This window comes from Pan troglodytes, chromosome 1, assembly GCF_028858775.2.
Source record: "Pan troglodytes isolate AG18354 chromosome 1, NHGRI_mPanTro3-v2.0_pri, whole genome shotgun sequence".
NCBI lineage: Eukaryota > Metazoa > Chordata > Mammalia > Primates > Hominidae > Pan > Pan troglodytes.
In genome coordinates, this window is record NC_072398.2 from 134,714,904 (window position 1) to 134,721,604 (window position 6,701).

A 6,701-nucleotide genomic window follows, 5' to 3' on the forward strand; every position below is an offset into this window, starting at 1 on the left:
GGCCTCCTGAGCAGCTAGGACCACAGAAGTGTACCACCAAACCTGGCTAATGTTTAAATTTTTTTTTTTTTTTTTTTGTAACTAGAGTATCTCACAATCTTGCCCAGGCTGGTCTTGTACTCCTGGGTGATTCTTCTGCCTCTGCCTCTCAAAGTACTGGGGTTACAGGGTGAGCCACCACACCTGGCCTAGATACGTTTTAATTAGACTTTTTTGGGACTGTGTCTATTTAAAAGAACAATGAACTATGGGGTTAATTTTATTGGTTAATTTCATTTAAAAACTCCACAAAAAACAGAGAAACCCTCTGCCCCAAATCCAAACCACAAACACTTAACAGTACCAATAAACCTCTTTATCATAAACACTGTCACCCCCTTTAGACCAGCAATCAGTAGTGTGAGAGTGAGACCATCTCATCCTAAATCTGGAACCCCTCTAAACTGATGCATATCCAGAGAGAGGCAATATTCTCCTCATTATCACAGGCAGTGTCCTTAAAAAAACTGCCTTTTAACTTTTCAGCAATAGGCACTGCTAACCGTCCACTCATTCTTGAAATTCACTCATCTCTTGATTTTATCATAATATTTACAATTGGCTCTTTTTTGGCTGAGCCAATTCTTTATTTACATATTAATGGATTCATTTATCTATTCTATTTAATAGATAAATTAATTACTCATCTATTCAAAAATATTTGCACACGGTAAACTGAATAAATCATCAGCTTAGTGAATTGTCACAATATGAACATGTTTATTTAAAACTATCTAGATCGTGAAATAATCTATGACCATCACAACAGAAGCACTCCTTATACACTTTCCCAGTCACTGCTCCAAAAAAACTACTATGCTGACTTTCATCCACATAGATTAGTTTTGCCGGTTTTTTGAACTTAATATAATTAAATAATACAATGCTCTTTTTGGTTTCTGACTTCTTTGCTCAATCTTATGTTTGTAAAACATAATATTATAATTAAAATTAATCATGTTAGTGCATGAGGCAATATTTCTTTTTTAAAAATTTATCTGGTTACTCATTTATTCAATAATAATTCATTGAGCACTGGCTAAGTTTGACTCTATAAATACAAAGTCATATAAGATAAAGCTCTTGACCACAAAAAAAATTGTTTGCAGCTTATCCTAGAATATAGCTGATGGACCAGTGACTACTAAAGTGTCTATTCTAACAGGTTCTATTATGGTAGCATACACAGGGTGATAAACATAGGAGGAGACAAGAACCTAAATCAAATTCAGCCACTCAAGGAAAACTTGAGGCAATATTTCACATATTTTCATTGCTTTCTAGTACATGATTGTATGATTATACCACATTTTTTTTGAGACAGAGTCTGTTGCCCAGGCTGGAGTGCAGTGGCATGATCTCGGCTCACTGCAACCTCCACCTTCCAGGTTCAAGTGATTCTCCTACTTCAGCCTCCTGAGTAGCTAGGATTACAGGCATGCGCCACCATGCTCTGCTATTTTTTTGTATTTTTGGTAGAGATGGAGTTTCACGGTGTTGGCCGGGCTGGCCCTGAACTCTTGACCTTAGGTGATCTGCCCGCCTAGGTTACCCAAAGTGCTGAGATTACAAGTGTGAGCCACCATGCCCAGCCAATACCACAATTTATTTATCGATTCTACTGCCAATGAATACTCTGAATTGTTTGCAAGTTTTGACTATTATGAATGGTGCTGCTAGGAACACTGTTATATACCTATTCTGCACATACGCATCTATTTTTCAGGAGTAAATCCCTAAAACTAGAATTACTGAATTGCAAGCTATATATGTGATTGACTTTAGTTGACGGTACCTGTTTCCAAGGTGGTTCTGTCAATTAGCACACCCACCAGCAGTTTATGGGAGCACCAGTTCCTCCAAATCCTTGATAAATCAGTCCCTTTTATTTTAGTTATTCTGGTGAGAATATAGAGGTACTTCATAGTGGTTTTAATTTTCATTTCCTTGATAACTGTCAAAGTGGAGTATCTTGTCATATACTTACTGCTATTTGCATATCATTTTTTGAAATGTTTTGCTTATTTTTATATTGGTTTGTCTGTATTTGCTTTATTGACAAGTAGCAGTTTTCAAAAAATATATTCCAGGTATGAGTTATTTGTTGGATATGTGTTTTGGAAATACCTTCTCCCATTCTATGACTTGAATTTTTCTTCTCTTCTAGTGCATTTAATAAATGGATGTTCTAAACTTAAATGTAATGTATCAGTCTTTTCCTTTTTGAGTAGAACTTTTTATGTTCTGTTTAAGAAATCTTTGCCTACCTCAACATCATAAAATATTATCTTATATTATTTTCCAGAAGTGTTTGTATTTTAGCCTTCCATTTGTGTCTGCGATCATCTGTTATTGACTTCTGTGGTAGTATAAGCATGGGGTTAAGATAGATAAATATTTTTATATAAATACCCAATCTCATATGACCTACCACAACTTATTATAAAGAGTTTTTTTTTTTTTTTTTGAGGTGGAGTCTCACTCTGTTGCCCAGGCTGGAGTGCAGTGGCATGATCTCAGCTCACTGCAACCTCTGCCTTCTGGGTTCAAGTGATTCTCCTGCCTCAGCTGGCTGAGTAGCTGGGATTACAGGCAGCACCACCACGCCCAGCTAATTTTTGTATTTTTAGTAGGGACAGGATTTCGCCATGTTGGCCAGGCTGGTCTCAAACACCTGACTTCAGGTGATCCACCTGCTTTGGCCTCCCAAAGTGCTGTGATTACAGACATGAGCCACCGTGCCTGGGAAGAGTGTTCCTTATTCACTGGGTTGTAGTATCAGCTTTGCCAGCTTTCAGTGAACTGCAAACATGTGATTCCTTTTGGGACTCAGTATTGTTTCACTGGATTAATTGATTATCGTGTTTATACATCATATTATCTTAATTGTTGTAACTTTATAATAAATCTTTTTTTGCTTCAAAATTTTCCTGGGGCTGGGCACTGTGGCTCACACTTGGCAATTTGGTAGACCAAGACAGGCAGATTGCTTGAGCCCAAGAGTTGGAGACCAGCGTGGTCTCCAACATAGTAAAACCCTGTCTCTACAAAAAATACAAAAATTAATCAGGCACAGTAGCATGCCCCTGTAGTCCCAGCCACCTGGGAGACTGAGGTAAGAGGATCACCTGAGCATGGGAGGTCAGGGTTACGGTCAGCCGTGACCACGCCATTGCACTCCAGCCTTGGCGACAGAGTGAGACCCTGCCTCAAAACAAACAAACAAAATTGTCTTGATTTTCTTAGTCCTTTGAAGTTTCATATATATTTAAGAATTAATATGTTGAATTTTCCTACATTCTAACACAAAAACATGCTGAAAATTTGATTAGGATTGAACTGAATCAATCCAGGAAGGACTAACATCTCTACAACACTGAAACTTCTAATCAATGACCATGGTATATCCCTTTATTTATTTCGGGCTTTTAAAATTTCTCTCAACAATGCTTTGTAATTTTATGTGTAGAGGTCTTACATAATTTAGTTGAATTTATTTTTATAAATATTGTGTTTCTGATACTATTATTAATAGTACCATTAAAATTTATTTTCTTTTTTAGCTAGTATGCAGAAATATAGTGTTTATATATTTACTCTACTAATTTTACCTAATATGTCTAATAGTTTACTTATGAAGATTATTTTTGAATTTCTATGTTCAATATTGTGTAACTTCTGAATGAAAGATTTTTTACTTATCTTTAAGCTCTTATTTTTTTCATGTCTCATTGCACTTACATTTAGACAACTGTATCCTTGACTCATTCAGTATCTCAAGGTAATTGCTTTCAGTCTTTTACCATTAAGTAGAATATTTGTTTAAGTCTTTTTAGACATAGATTTTGTCAGAGTAAGAAAGTTCCTTCGCGTTTCTTGTTTCCTAAAAGTTATTTTTTAAAGCATAAATATGTGTTGCATTTCATCAAATGCTTTTCCTGAATCTAATGAAATTATCATGTAATTTTGTTCCTTTTGGTTTTATTATAGAAATTTAAATTAATTGATTTTTGAGTATTTGTAAACAAACTTCATTTTTCAAATGAAACCACTTGGATATGATATATTATCTTTTAGATCACTGGTTTTACTTTGATAATTTTAAGATTGTGTATCTTTCTTTATGAGAGCTATTGGCCTGTCAGTTTCCTTTTTTGTCATATCTTTGTTCAGTTCTGTTATCAAAGCTATGAGGAAATTATAAAATAAGTTGGAAACTGTACCCTTCTTTTAAAAATATTTCTTGAGGAATTTGTTTAAAGTTAGTGTTATTTCTTCTTTAACTGTCTAGAAATATCCCCAGTAAATCTCTCTTGGCTTGGAGATTTCCCTGCGGGAAGATTTTTCCAGTATAAAATAAATTTCTTTAATAGAATTAGACAATTCAGGTGTTCTACTTATTTTTGTATCATTTTTATAAATTATATTTTCAAGTAACTTGTTCATTTCTTCTTTTTTTTCTCATTAAACTTTTTTAATGGGTCTCAAAATTCTGTGACAAATTTTTGGTCAAGTTGTTTCCATTTAAATAGCACTGATTTTAAAAACTAATAACTTAAAACTGCTACATGCAAAAAAGAAAACCAAAGTGGTCCACAAAACATTCTCCTTTCCTTCTGAAGGTTTTATGTTGCATTATTATCATTAACCAGTCTTTTACTACTAAACTTAAATGGCCAATTGAAACAAACAGTTCTGAGACCATTCTTCCACCACTGATTAAGAGTGGGGTGGCAGGTATTAGGGATAATATTCATTTAGCCTTCTGAGCTTTCTGGGCAGACTTGGTGACCTTGCCAGCTCCAGCAGCCTTCTTGTCCACTGCTTTGATGACACCCACCGCAAATGTCTGTCTCATATCACGAACAGCAAAGCGACCCAAAGGTGGATAGTCTGAGAAGCTCTCAACACACATGGGCTTGCCAGGAACCATATCAGCAATGGCAGCATCACCAGACTTCAAGAATTTAGGGCCATCTTCCAGCTTTTTACCAGAACGGCGATCAATCTTTTCCTTCAGCTCAGCAAACTTGCATGCAATGTGAGCTGTGTGGCAATCCAATACAGGTGCATAGCCAGAGCTTATTTGTCCTGGATGGTTCAGGATAATCACCTGAGCAGTGAAGCCAGCTGCTTCCATTGGTGGGTCATTTTTGCTGTCACCAGCAACGTTGCCATGACCAACATCCTTGACAGACACATTCTTGACATTGAAGCCCACATAGTCCCCAGGAAGAGCTTCACTCAAACTTCATGGTGCATTTCGACAGATTTTACTTCTGTTTTAACGTTGACTGGAGCAAAGGTGACCACCATACCAGGCTTGAGAATACCAGTCTCCACTCGGCCAACAAGAACAGTACCAATACCACCAATTTTGTAGACATCCTGGAGAGGCAGGTGCAAGGGCTTGTCAGTTGGATGAGTTGGTGGTAGGATGCAGTCCAGAGCCTCAAGCAGCATGGTTCCACTGGCATTGCCATCCTTATGGGTGACTTTCCATCCCTTGAACCAAGGCATGTTAGCACTTGGCTCCAGCATGTTGTCACCATTCCAACCAGAAATTGGCACAAATGCTACTGTGTCGGGGTTGTAGCCAATTTTCTTAATGTAAGTGCTGATTTCCTTAACAATTTCCTCATATCTCTTCTGGCTGTAGGGTGGCTCAGTGGAATCCATTTTGTTAACACCAACAATTAGTTGTTTCACACCCAGTGTATATGCCAGAAGGGCATGCTCTCGGGTCTGCCCATTCTTGGAGATACCAGCTTCAAATTCACCAACACCAGCAGCAATAATTAGGACAGCACGATCAGCCTGAGATGTCCCTGTAATCATGTTTTTGATGAAGTCTCTGTGTCCTGGGGCATCAATGATAGTCACATAGTACTTGCTGGTCTCAAATTTCCACAAGGAGATATCAATGGTGATACCACGTTCACGCTCAGCTTTCAGTTTATGCAAGACCCAGGCATACTTGAAGGAGCCCTTTCCCATCTCAGCAGCCTCTTTCTCCAATTTTTCAATGGTTCTTTTGTCGATGCCACCGCATTTGTAGATCAGATGGCCAGAAGTGGTGGACTTGCCTGAATCTACGTGTCCAATGACGACAATGTTGATATGAGTCTTTTCTTTTCCCATTTTGCCTTTTAAGGGTAGTTTTCACGACACCTGTGTTCTGGCGGCAAACCCGTTGTGAAAAAGCTAACTTGTTCATTTCACATAAATTACATAATTTATTAGATACAATTTTTAATAGTATTTTTTGATCTTTTTAATGCCTATAGAAAAATTTTATTTCTGTCCTTATTTTATCTTCTGTCCCCTTTTTCCAATTTCTGCTTTCTTTTATTTCCCATTGTTCAGCCTTGTTGAGTTTTACTAATTTATCTAGTCCTTTCAAAAAAGTTGTTTTTGACTTTAACTTGGTCTGGGCCTACATGTCTGTTTAATTAGGTTTCTCATGTTTTTGTGGTCCTAATATGCTCTTTTTTGAAACGGGCATATTAGGACCACAAATAATATATTTTATTTCTTTCTTTTTTTTCTTTTTTTAAAGAAGTGGAGTCTTGCTATGTTGCCCAGGCAGAACTTGAACTTCTGGCCTCAAGTGATCATCCTGTCTCAGCCTGTCAAAGTGCTGGGATTACAGATTTCTTTTA

The 6,701-nt window shown here is 37.0% G+C and overlaps 1 pseudogene; it reads right to left on the bottom strand.

Annotated features, from left to right (window-relative positions):
• Window positions 1-4,639: 4,639 nt before the first annotated feature.
• Window positions 4,640-6,226, bottom strand: LOC100609759 (elongation factor 1-alpha 1-like; annotated as a pseudogene).
• Window positions 6,227-6,701: the final 475 nt, after the last annotated feature.